This window comes from Miscanthus floridulus, chromosome 13, assembly GCF_019320115.1.
Source record: "Miscanthus floridulus cultivar M001 chromosome 13, ASM1932011v1, whole genome shotgun sequence".
NCBI lineage: Eukaryota > Viridiplantae > Streptophyta > Magnoliopsida > Poales > Poaceae > Miscanthus > Miscanthus floridulus.
The window spans coordinates 61360881-61374117 of NC_089592.1; positions in this window are offsets into that span (position 1 = coordinate 61360881).

The window sequence follows — 13237 nt, forward strand, 5'->3', positions numbered from 1 at the left end:
TTTGAAGTTTTTCTTTGTAGCTCAGTCGTATGTCCATACCCCTTCCTCCCAAGCACGGACCAATTCATCAATCACAGGCTCCATGAACACACCCATATTATTCCCTAGGTGTTCAGGAATTATCAACGACAAGAATACGTTCTGTCGTTGAAAGCATATGCCAGGGGGGAGATTGAGGGGGATAACGAACATGGGCCAACATGTGTATGGGGCAGCCATCATTCCATAAGGATTGAACCCATCTATTGCTAGTGCAACACGTACATTACGAGCCTCTTTAGCTTTCTCATGATGAATGCCATCAAAGTGGGTCCATGCTTCACCATCGGATGCATGTACCATCCTGTCAGCATTGTATCGTTTGCCATTTTTGTGCCATGTCATCTATTTCACGGATTCCTCGGTCATGTATAGCCATTGGATCCTCGGTATGAACAGAAGGTGCCGTAGGATTGTCACAGGAATGTCAAGCTGCCTCTTCTGGCCATCACCAGAATCTACCTCCAGGAACCTAGAGGATTTACACTTTGGACAGTACTTTGCTTCCACGTATTCTTTCCTAAATAGGACGCACCCCTTTGGGCAAGCATGTATCTGCTCATATGGCATCTTAAGTGCACGAAGGAGTTTCTGTGACTCGTGCATGCTCTTTGGCAGAAGGTGACCCTCCGGAAGTAGGCTGCCAATAACTGTCAACATACCATCAAAGGCGTCTCGACTCAGGCTATACTAGGACTTTAACGCCATTATGAGTCCAATGGCATCTAGTTGAGAAACCTTTGTCTGGCCGTGAAGGGGTTTCTGTGCCACGGCAAACATGTCGTAGAATGCCTTTGCGGTTGCCTCTAGCTCCTCCTCCATACGTCCTTCAGCGAACTGTGCCTCATGATAGTCATTTAACATGTCTGCTACCCCGGACATCAGCATCATAATCCTCGACGCATGGTCTCACCACCTCCTCTCTCATACGATCGGCTTCACCATGGTAGACCCTATCGGGTATAGTCTGCCATAAATCCATTCTTCCAAAGATGTTCCCCCATGACCTTCTTCGTTTGTCTTTTCCTGTTTACACATTTACTACAGGGACAACAAATTTTACTCGCTCCTTTAGCAGCCACGCCAAATGCCTCGTTCCAAGAAAGCATCGGTCTTGTCGATCCATTCATTGGTGACCTGACCCTAAATTGTGCGGCCCGTGTACATCCACTCATGGTCCTCCATCCTCTAACATATATAGCGACGAGTAATATAAACATCAATTGCATCTACATGACGTTCCTACTATCTAATAGGTGAGGATAGGTCCTAATCCCACGCGAGGATGCGTATGTGGGGTTAGTTTCCATGCTCTACTCCTATCCGAGATAGAATTTCGGTAGCACCTCCCCGTTGTTCTCCAAATACACGTCCTGCTAGGTAGAGTGTGTATCCAGAGAACAATAGGGAGATGATGTCGAAACTCTGTCTCGGATCGGAGCAGACCATGGAAACTAACCCCACCTACGCATCCGCGAGCTGTCCAAAAACATGGACAATTCGAAATAGATACGGTTTTAGATATGGAAATAACTGCATATTTCCAACCGTATCTCTTTCGAACGGGAGACACCTAACTGGGTTACGTGATCTACGACCATGATACGGAAAGAGGGGTTATACCTAGGGTGGCGGTGGAGTCAGGCTAGCGGGGCCATGGTGAGTCGGTGCAGTGGCGAGGTGACGCGGTGCAGCCAGACCCGCAGCGGCGAGGAAGGCGATCGGGGTCGCCGAGATACTCCGGCTCTGCTCCGACGGACTCTTCTCTATAAAAAAAGAAACATAAAACTGTCAATACAAAATTTCGGCAGCACCTCCCCTGCACGGTGAGGTTTCCAAAACTTGCAAGAAAATCAACAGCACGATGGCTGACATGCACATATATATGAACGGCATGATGGCCGACATGCACAAGATTATATCCAACCACATATATAACAATGTCACAACCACTCCTACGACTACCACCACTGCTACTCTACCACTACTACTACCACAACTACTAGTAATACTACGACGACGACGGTAGGGCATACCTAGTGGGCGTCATAGGGTGGCGGTTGTGAAGGGGCCAGGGTGCCGGTGGACAAGGCGACGGCTAGGGAAGCGCCAGGGATGGCGCGGGCGTGGGCGAGGGCGGCGATGGCACGGGCGCGGCCGGTGCTGGAGTGGGCGGGGCTGGCGCCTCCTTCTTCTTCCTCTTTCCTCCTTCCTCCTCCTCCTTCTCTTCCTCCTTCTTCCTCCTCTCCTCCTCTCCTCCTGCTCCTCCTCTCTTTCTCCTCCTCCTCCGGCGGCGCAGCGCGGAGGGTGACGCGGGTGGGGGGCGGCGACGGCTAGGCTGGCTTTGGTTTGCAAGCATCGTACGTGACAGCTTGCGCGAAACCTCCTCAATTTTTTATCACAGCCTCCACATATGATATCTTGACATCTTGACAAGTTTCATGATTTTTGGACTTCGTTTGCTTTTTATAGAATTTAAAAACAACTCGACCGCAAGTTCGTGGTCATGTTTCATGAACAAGATGTTCAAAATTGGTGGTCTGTTCCTGGATATGGCCTCACATTATACTAAATAACATGAATATCATTTTCCATTCATTTTTTTCATTATTCGAATGACTAGCAATTATAATTTGAATTATCCAAGAAAATTCAATTAAATAAAATAAATTAAAGAAATATAGAAAAAGTCCGAGAAATGTGCCACATTGGAACATGGAGTACCAGGTATTGTCTGAGGGCTGCAGAAAAAGTTTGGAGGTCAAAAGTGAAAAAATATGGTTTGCCGAGTGTCAAAAAATGACACTCGGCAAAGGAGCCTCTTTGCCGAGTATCAGGAGAAGACACTCGGCAAAGGATTAACGGCGGCTGTCTGCCGTTAACGGCGGTGGCCCTTTGTCGAGTGTTATTGTTTGACACTCGACAAACCTGTTCTTTGCTGAGTGTTATTCTTTGCCGAGTGTTCGGCACTCGGCAAACCACCCTTTTGCTGAGTGCCATTTGTTTGCCGAGTGCTTTCTCTCTGGCACTCGGCAAACAGCCTCTTTACCGAGTGCCCGATAAAAAACACTCGGCAAAGTCTGGGACACTCGGTAAAGAAGCCATCTCCGGTAGTGATAGATGGGGCTCCAACCTAGATGCAGCTCCGCCTCCCATTCCACAACTCCTTACCTTATGCATGTTGAGCAAGTGGGGGTGTCAGGGTCAACAGGGGCGAGAGGGCGTATGGTCATCCATCTTAGCAATGCCGAGGCTTGCTAGGGGCATCGATGTTGGCTGCAGTGGATGGAAGCATGGGTGCCAGCATTGAGGGCAAGGGAGTGAGGACGATAGAGAGCAAGCACATCGTTGAGTAGGGGTGGTGGGGAGGACAGCGCAAGGGAGCGCGCTCACCATTGAGGACGTGCGACGGTGAGTGTGCACCCCAGTGAGTAGGAGCGGCGGTGAGCAGGTGCACCGGGTAGCAAGAGACATGGAGGTGGTGAGCGTGCATGGCGGGGCACCACCAAAGTGGGTGTGAGAGGAATTAAAATTTTGTCAGAATATTTCAACCCCACACATGACAAAATTATAATGAATGGCTCTATCCCTACCGACTGCTAGAGTTATCAATGACACTCATACAAATATTCACCACTAGATTATAACGCACAGGCCAATGGTGAAGGTAGTGATCACCGCTGATGGAGATTGGAAAATCGTACAAGTAGATACAACATCAGACGATACGTCATAGTATCATATAAGCAACATCGTGTCATCCAGTGATCACCAGAGCAGTGGTCAAATCACCAAACCAAAGGAAAAGGAGCATAACATATGATATGGTGAGGTTAACATAGTCACCATAGTATCATATGTTGTTAACCAATAAGGTGGACAAATTCAACTTCTTGAATGTACTTAGATTCAACCACAACTAATGGGGGCACCTATATGCTAATGCCCTTACTAATTAATCAAGATACATGCATTACATCAAGATACAAATACCTTAGTTCATAAGCAAAGGAATATGCCATTAATTCACATTGGTCATACAAGATCATTGATTTAACTACAATTTCCAGACTACCAGTTCATAGGCAACATTACAACATAACTCCACATTGGTCATACAAAAGCAAAGATGCAAAGTCATTAGATGTAGACCTAGCAATACCCCATAGGAAAATATAACATGTCCTCATTTCTACCAAATTAGTTGTACAACTAGTCAACGTCCATGAGATCATGGTCCACTTCCACTACATCCTGGTCGACTTGCATGCGATCTAGGTCAATTTCCATGACATCAATGTCATTTCCCATTAGATCGTAGTCAACACCCATTGCTAACTTCATGCAAATGCTTCACAAGGATTTGGTGCTTCCCCTACTGTTGACGGTCACTAACACCCGCTTTGACCATCAACATTCTACCCAAATGCATGGCAAAGTGAGGTAAACCATCATCACATGTGCAGAATTTTGTTTATAATTCACCTAGTTCCACTTGTGCTTGTAGAATTATTTTATGTAGGAAATATAGCAAAATTTGGCCAAAATGGAGACAAACATGGACCAAGGAAGCAAGTGGAAGTGACAGGAGGCCTTGAGCCCACTTGGGCCCACCGCCTGGCCCCACATGGGTGCCGTCCGGCCCCCCAAGTGGCCCTACCACGTCACTGATCTATGGGAGCTGCTCTAGAGCCAATCACAAGCTTCCATTCAAGCCGGTTTAATCAACGGACAAGATTTGTTTATGGTGGATTCATGGGCCCATTGTCATAAACTTGGGAGCCTCCACCGACTTACTAACCAACTTACCTACCAAGTTTCACCACGTGCTGGCTTCACAACCGCCTTGGAGGAGCAACCAAAAACCCTTGGATGCTAAGGCGGTGCATGCAAGGGTCGGCTGTAGCGTCGTTCGGCGCCGTAGGTCCTCCATTGACCTTGCCACTGACTACAAATACCCCTCCCCTCACTATACACTATAAATACTGGGTGTGAAGCTCAGTGGAGAAGTGTCCCATTTAATTCTAAGCTCTCCAAGCTTCTCTTAGCTTTCTAGCTTAGCTTAGCTATAGAGTAGTAGTCTAGTAGTGGAGTAGAGCAAGAGCGGAGCTGCTCGGAGTCCGGAAGAGTCTTCTGGGTCTGGTATAGTTCTTTTGTAATTCTTTTATTTCAGCATTTACTTTATTTAGTATTTATTTCAGTACTTTATTCTAGTATTATTGCTTTGCTTTACTTTAAGTACTTAGTCATTAGTGTTCATCATTAGTGAGCTTAGGTGCTTGTTGTTTGGCATTAGTAGCATAGGTTATCTTATAATTAGTAGTCTTTTGTGAGTATCGGTTCCACTGTCTGGTTAGGGTACTTTGATCTCATTTCATCGGAGCTCGGATCGAAGTAGTAAGCCTGTAGATTAAGCGTGGTGCTTAGGCTATAGATTACCTGTGGATACGGCTAGGCCTCCGGATAGATTGTGGTAGGTGGCAAGTGGTGACAGCCTTGTCCATCCTCTGTATTCCACCACGATAGGTCTAGTTATTAAATCGTAGGGCTCGTGGTAGACCTTGTCTATTTAACTCTCCTAGTTTGTAGGCGGGCTATGCCCCGAAGTACTATCGTATTTCTCCTAGTCATTTGTTTACCCTTAGTTACTATGAAAGATAAATCACTCGCTCTCCACCTAGCTATCTCTAGGTTAGCTTGTTAGTAGTAGTTAGTTTAGGTAGTTCACATTCACCCTTCACTATCGTTCACCTACCTAGGATCAACCTTAGCCTTGTCTTAGAAAATCCTAGTCCAATTATAAATTCTAGCTTGTAGTTACTATCACTTGTAGTTACTATTGGAAGATTCCACAAGCGCATAGAACTACGCGATAGTTCTGTGCGCTTGTGGAATCTTCCAATAGTCGTTAAAAAATATCAACACCTACCATGCTGGGATGTTGCGCATGTCCAGCAGCCAACAATCCAAAGTATGAATTTAGTGCTTAAGAGAGGAAAATAAGAATCATCATAAGTTCATATCCCACAAATTCAAAGGGTGTAGGATTGACCAGAAGAAATGCCATGTTTATCTGTGGAGACGGATATGCTCTCTGCATATTTAAGCATAGTAACTACAGCAGCTAAGATTGGGAATTTCTGAAACCAAGAAACATGAACAGTAGGTGCGATTCGATTGACACTAGGAGTCATTTTGAGTTCACTCATCGAAGCTTGACTAGAACGTACACCCTCAATTGTAGAGGATTCACAGGGCAATGGTCAATGAGGATGACGGTGGTTTCTCTGAAAACTCAGTCCATCACGAGGTTGGAGGAGAAATGGGAATTGACGGGAGAGAACGTAGGCCGCATGGATTGTATATTGAGGTAAATACCAGTGTCCGACTGTAGCTGGTCCCATTTTGCAGCAAGGGAGCTTGCTGGTGTTGGTCAGACCTATTGATGGTATCTTAGTTGCAGAAGCATGAGGATTGAGATGGGAGAGACCGGTTGACATCATGACATATACCCAAATGGATAGCACCGTTGCATTTTGTGCCGTGGAGATGCCTTTGGTGTGAATTCTAATGTGGCAATCCAAATTTCTTCTCTAAAACACTTCACATTGCCATAACTATAGTGCAAGACTATTTTCCACCGACAAGATAAATATACAAAATGTAACGCAAAGATTAGGGTCTTTTTTCTTTGACAAGGACACCAAAGATTAGATATTAGATAGTTAGGTTACTTCTCTATCTCGAATGGAAACGCTCTTTATAGGGTGTTCGTCCGTCCGGACGGACGGACCCCGCACTCGCCCACGCCACCCCCACCTGCGTCGCCCGCTCGCTCTGCTCATGGGACAGACCTATCATCGCCCGCGCCACCCCCACTCGTGCCCCCGCCTCCCGCCTACACCATGCACGGTGAGCCCATCGCTCCTAGACTCACGCCTCCCATTGCGTCCATGCTCCATCCACCTGCCCCTGCTCCTGCCGAGGTTCGTGTCGCCGACTAGCTCCACACCAGTGACCTCCATGCCACTCCATGGCTTCAAGCACCGTGCCGGTGTCGAGCTCCGCGTCGACAAGCCTCCATTTGTCCAAGCAACAAGCAGATGTTACGCTCAAAGCACATGTTGTAATAGTATGTTTCAAGTGTTTTAGATGTTTCCGAGGTATGTTGCAAGTGTTGTATAGCGATATTGCAAAAGTACATCAGGATATTGCACATGTTGTAATGTCTATACATGTATGTTTCAAGTGTATGTTCCAAATGTTTCTTCTGTTCCAGATGAATGTTACAAGTGTTTTGTCTGGATGTTGCAAAAGTGGATCTAGATATTGCATATACATGCATGTTGTAAGCATATGTTTTAAGTGTTTTCAGGTGTTTCATACGTATGTTTGCAAATGTTTCATCTAGATGTTGCATATGTTTGCCATGGTTTTCAAATATTTTTCAGGCGTTTTTGCAAGTGTTTCATATGTCTTATTTTGTATATGTTGCAACTGTTGCATCTGGATGTTTCAAAAGTAGATCGGGTATAGGATGCACGTGGGAAGTGGCCGACGCCCTGAACGACGTCCAAGGTGGCGTGGGCGATGCCCGGAGTGACGCGGGACCACTACTGGTGCGCTCCCTCGCGAACCCGACGCGCTAGGCACTCGTTCCCTTCCTGTGCGGGCAGCGTTCAAATGCTAGCGCCCGGACCAAACGTCCGGACGCTAGCAAGTTCGTATCTCGAATTGCACCACCCCCGCCCATGGCCCATATATGCATGTCTGCATCTTGTGATGAGTCATTTCCACTGCCTACTCTCATGCCTCATGAAATTAGTTTAATTTATCATTATGAGCTCAAAGCCCCTCCTGATTTCCTCAAACAAAAGTTTACTTTTACCTCCATTAATTAAGTAGGTGACCTGTATAGGGTCTTAATTTAGGGGATGGAATCCTTAGACCTATTAATTTGATATAAAAAAATATAATCCTTTGTCGAGAACTCGAGATTAAGCTCCCACTTGTGGATGAACATATGCAGCAGCTGTACGGTATTATAGTGATAGCAGGCCACTGCTAACCTTTTTGCCTAAGTGCCCGAGTGGGCAATTTATTTCTTATTATAGTCAGCATCACAGTCTTGTCCGGCGGAGATCAAAATCATATTTACTTTGTGTGTTTTGATATAGAGGTGTAAATATTCCATGGTATCAAGTACATCCCGTCCCGTCCAAACAGGGCCTATAATGGAACGGAAATGCTATATAACACATGTGTGTTTTAGCTTCTGGGCACACATATTTTTTTCAGCGGAACCGCACGTTCGCCAACGCACGCGTCGCTGCCGCGCCCGCGCCCACACCCACCTGTACCCGGCCCGTGCCACTGCTGCGACAGGCATACACTACGGGATACAGGAGCTTTGCTGAGTGCCAAGGGCACTCGGCAAAGCCCCAAAAACACTCGGCAAACGACACTCGACGTAGGTTTTAACGGCAAAGAGTTGTTTGCCGAGTGTCAATCGTCGGGCACTAGGGAAAGACAATGTCGAGTGCCAAAAAAAACACTCGGCAAATATTTTTCGGGAAAAAAACAAGACGTCGGCGGCACCACCACGCCGCCGCCGCCACCACCACCACCACGCCCCGCTGCCGCCACTACCACCACCAACAAAGCCGCCACCACCACCACCACCACGACTACTAAAGCCGCCGCCACCACCACCACACCACGCCGCCCGTCGCTAGATCCGGCTGCCACCGGCCGGATCCGGGAGAAGAAGGGCCGGATCCGGCCGGGTGATGAAGAAGGGGAGGGGAGGGGCGCCCGCGGGGGAAGAAGAAGGGAAAGGGGAGGGGCGCCGGCGGGGGAAGAAGGGAGGGGAGGGGCGCCCGCCGGGGAATAAGAAGGGGGAGGGGTGGGGCGGCGGCGGCGACGGCAGGGAGAGGAGGGGCGCTGGGGCTAGGAGGGGAGGGGCGCCCGCCGGGGAAGAAGAAGGGGGGGAGTGCGCCCACCGGGTAAGAAGAAGGGGAGGGGGAGGGGCGGGGCGCCGGCGGCGGCGGCAAGGAGAGGAGGGGCACTAGGGCCGCGAGGGGAGGGGCGCTGGGGAAGAAGAAGGGTGGGGTGCTCGGGAGGGGCGCTGGGGCCGGTTAATTAAGTAGGATTTTGTCCTTTGCCGAGTGTCCTAGATCTGGGCACTCGGCAAAGTTTTATTTATTTTTTTTTCTTCTGCTTCTTTCCTAGAAAAAAGATTTTATTTCTTTGCCGAGTGCAAAAAAGAAAACACTCGGCAAACACCCTCTTTGCCGAGTGTTTTTTTTTTACACTCGGCAAACCCCCTCTTTGCCGAGTGTTTTTTTTTGCCGAGTGTTTTTAGCGCAGCACTCGGCAAAGAACTTGTGAGCCGAGTGCCCGAGGGAATACACTCGGCGAACATAAAAACACTCGGCAAATTTGAGGATTCCGGTAGTGATAGGAGACCAACTCTGGCGAGCTTCTTCTTCCCCAACTCCGGCACCACCCTAAATTTTGTCTATGACCTTTCATAGAAAAAAAAATTTACTTGTGATATGTGATTTGTGCTAAGAAGGAAGGTGAACAGTACTGAAGATAGGAGGAAGATGAATAGTAATTGCGTGGAAAATTTTTGGGTGTAACCAGGTGCTAAAACATACGGTTGTTAGGTAGACAGACTCTAATTCCGGCGAATCTGCTATGCCATCTGCCCTCAACAACATTTTTACACTTCGATTATTGATACATTATGCATTTATATGCAAGATTGTTTCTTAGTGACAAAAACACCGTCAACAAAACGATGACTCTAAATAAGTAAATAATAATTATGTTATTTCTACATGTCAGACCACCGCTAGTAAACCGAAGCACAAAAATTTCTCCGTCTACTAGTAGTCAAGAAAAAAACGAAAATCACAAACGCAAAACACATATCACTACTGGACTCCTTGAGTTTGCCGAGTGCCCGAAACACTCGGCAAACTACATAAAACACTTGGCAAATTGTTCGTCGAGTGCCACACTCGGCGAATAGCACTCGCCATAAATAGTACCGGCAAAGCCAACTTTGCCGAGTGCCATTTATCGGGCACTCGGCAAACATTTTGCCGTGTGCAGTTTAGCTCTCGGCGAAAGTAAACGGTCGTAACGCCGGACCCGCCGTTAACAGTTACTTCGCCGAGTGTCAAACGGCAAGGCACTCGGCAACTAGTTTTTTAAAAATATTTTTTGGTTTTTAGAATTCCTTTTCGCCGAGTGCTGCGCTCGGCAAATGATAAACATATGCCGAGTGTCGCACTGTAAGATACTCGGCAAACATTTTTCAAACAGTATTTGGGTTTTTTAAAAATCCTTTTCGCCGAGTGTTGCTCTCGGTAACTAATAAACATATGCCGAGTGTGGCACTGTAAGACACTCGGCAAACATTTTTCAAACAGTATTTGGTTTTTTTTAAAAATAGCTTTTCGCCGAGTTTCTTGGTGATAACACTCGGCAAATTGTGTTTCTTTGCCGAGTGTCTTGGTCATAACACTCGGCAAAGCCTCAGAAATATGATTTTTTTTGTTTTTGCATTACATTTCACAGCACATATATATATATATATATATATATATATATATATATATATATATATATCACAACACAGATATGTTTCACAGCACATATATCACATATATATCATCTCCACACACCACATCACATATGTCACAATAATCCACAATGGTACACAAATGTCATACCACAATACCAACATAAGGTTCGAGTTTAAAGTATCCACCACAAGTGCATTACAAGCATAAGTGCAACACAAGGAATAAGTTCAACACATGAAAAGAAGCAAATCACCAATTAGACCACGGCGACTGCTGCGGTGGGTCATGAGGTACATCGTTTGATGCCGCCGATTGACCCTGCACAAAGAATAGATAAGATTACTTGATAGCTGCAAAAGGAATTGTTGAGACATATATAGCTTAGGGTCGTTTATTTGATGGTAAGTATGCCCTATTCAATTCTTTTAATAGTCACTTTGTATATGTTGGGTCCTTTTGGTGCGGGTACATTTAGGCTGAAACGTTAGCGAGGCAAAAACACTATTTCATAACTTAAAAAATACGGAGTAGCTCTGAATAAGCTCGTGGAACAGGCTGCGAGGAAGCTGGTTCTTGTTCGATCAGTCGGCAGCTGCCGCTGCTCAATGCTGTAGCCTGTAGCAGCAGCAATACTACTACTACTGCCAGTCCACTCTACAGTCAGCAGTGGCAGCAGCCCCAGGTCCTCCTCCCCTCTTTATTCTACTATTTCCACTGCTGGCTCTCTTGTTGGCTCCATTCAAACGTGGCCCAGGTCCTCCTCCCCTCTTTATTCTACTACTACTGCCAGACACACGCTTAGGGTCATTTATTTGACGGTAAGTATGCCCTATTCAATTCTTTTAATAGTCACTTTGGATGTGGTTCATATATACCACTTGTGCTATGTTTCAGTCATAGCATGTGCTGCTTTTCACCTGAGGCGATGTCAGCGTCAGTCTTTTTGACTGATTCATTTTTCCAACTCTGAGTGCCTCTTTTGCTCCTTCTAAAAAAATTTATATGAGTGCCATAGATTTTGGTGGTGCTTCTCTAAAGTATTCTCAAGTTGCACACAAATATTTGTAAGAAAAACATTTACTATAAGAATGCCAGATATATATTGATATATGACGCTAATCTCAAGTCAACCACTGCGAAGTGTGGTTCAATGCATCAGAGAGTTTTGTTCAGGCAAGCAAACTGCAAATTCAAGTGTAAATTTAAACTAGCGGCCGAGGCCAAGAGGCAATTATGAAGACGAGAAACGACTTATATGATAGGCCGTATACGGTATGACCGGCCGGTTACGGGTATTTTTTTCTTTCCTTCTATATATTCCAGTCAGTCTAGCTTTATTCTTTTTTTTTCTCACATTGTTGTTTCTTACAAATTTTGTAATCCGGAACCTATAATAAACCCCAAGGATACAAACAACCTAGCTAGATTATCATAATTCATAATCTAGATTATTATAATCTCATTCATAGTTCAGATTCTAGTAATGTAAAATTGATCCAAACAAGTCCTTATAGTGCAGGTCGGCTACCACCGCCATTCTCCATGTTCAAAAACTTAACACCCATTGCTAAAGACTAATCGGCACTGGGGATAGATGTACTCATAGGAGTGTCTTCAGGAGGACGAGGAGGAAGGAATAGCGCTTGTGGCAGAGGTTCACCCATCTTCGCGCCGAGATGGTGCATCCACTGAAACATGTGCTCCTGCCTCTGCCGATCAGCGTCAATCTTCGCCTCCAACGCTATTCTCTGCCTCCTCTCTTCTTCAAGCTCGGCCTACAAAATTTCACCCCACTGTTACAATGGAAGTCAAAGGTATGTAAGAAACAATGAACAACGAATAAAAGAGTAATAACATGTAAAGTCTGCATGGCGTGCTGTGTACTGGTCGGCCGTGGGCGTATGGGCGGCCTCTGGCCCATGTCGCTTGCTCGGATCTGGGAGAGAGTGGGGGTAGTGGCCGTGTCGACGACGCTGTCGCCAAGCCAGTACCTGCCATGCTTCTTGCCTCCTCCCACCCTCATGACAAGGTCACCTTCGAAATCCTGGGTGCTCGGATCGTACTCCGGCCCATGGACCGCCTTGGCCGCCATTGTGTACTCGGTGAGACGGCTTTGGATGGAGGGATTGCTGTACGCCGAGGGGGGGTCCTCATGACAAGTTTTTGATGTCTCGTCTGAATGCATGCTCAACAGGGAGGAACTGTCGATGCTTGTCGAACGAAGAATACTTGCCACCCTTCTTCAACCAAATGAACTCCACAGCTGTCTTGCATAATGGGCATGGGAACCTTCCGTGAACACACCAGGCGCAGAATATCCCATACGCCAAGAAGTCGTGCAGGGAGTAGTGGTACTAGACATGCATTCTGAAGTTCCTCTTCGTAGCTCGGTCATATGTCAACACCCCTTCCTCCCAAGCACGGACCAGCTCATCAATCAGAGGCTCCATGAACACACCCATCTTACTCCCCGAGTGCCCAAGAATTATCAATGACAAGAATATATTCTGTCGTCGAAACACGACACCGGGGGGAGATTGAGGGGGATAACGAAGATTGGCCAGCAAGTGTATGGGGCAGCCATCAGTCCATAAGGATTG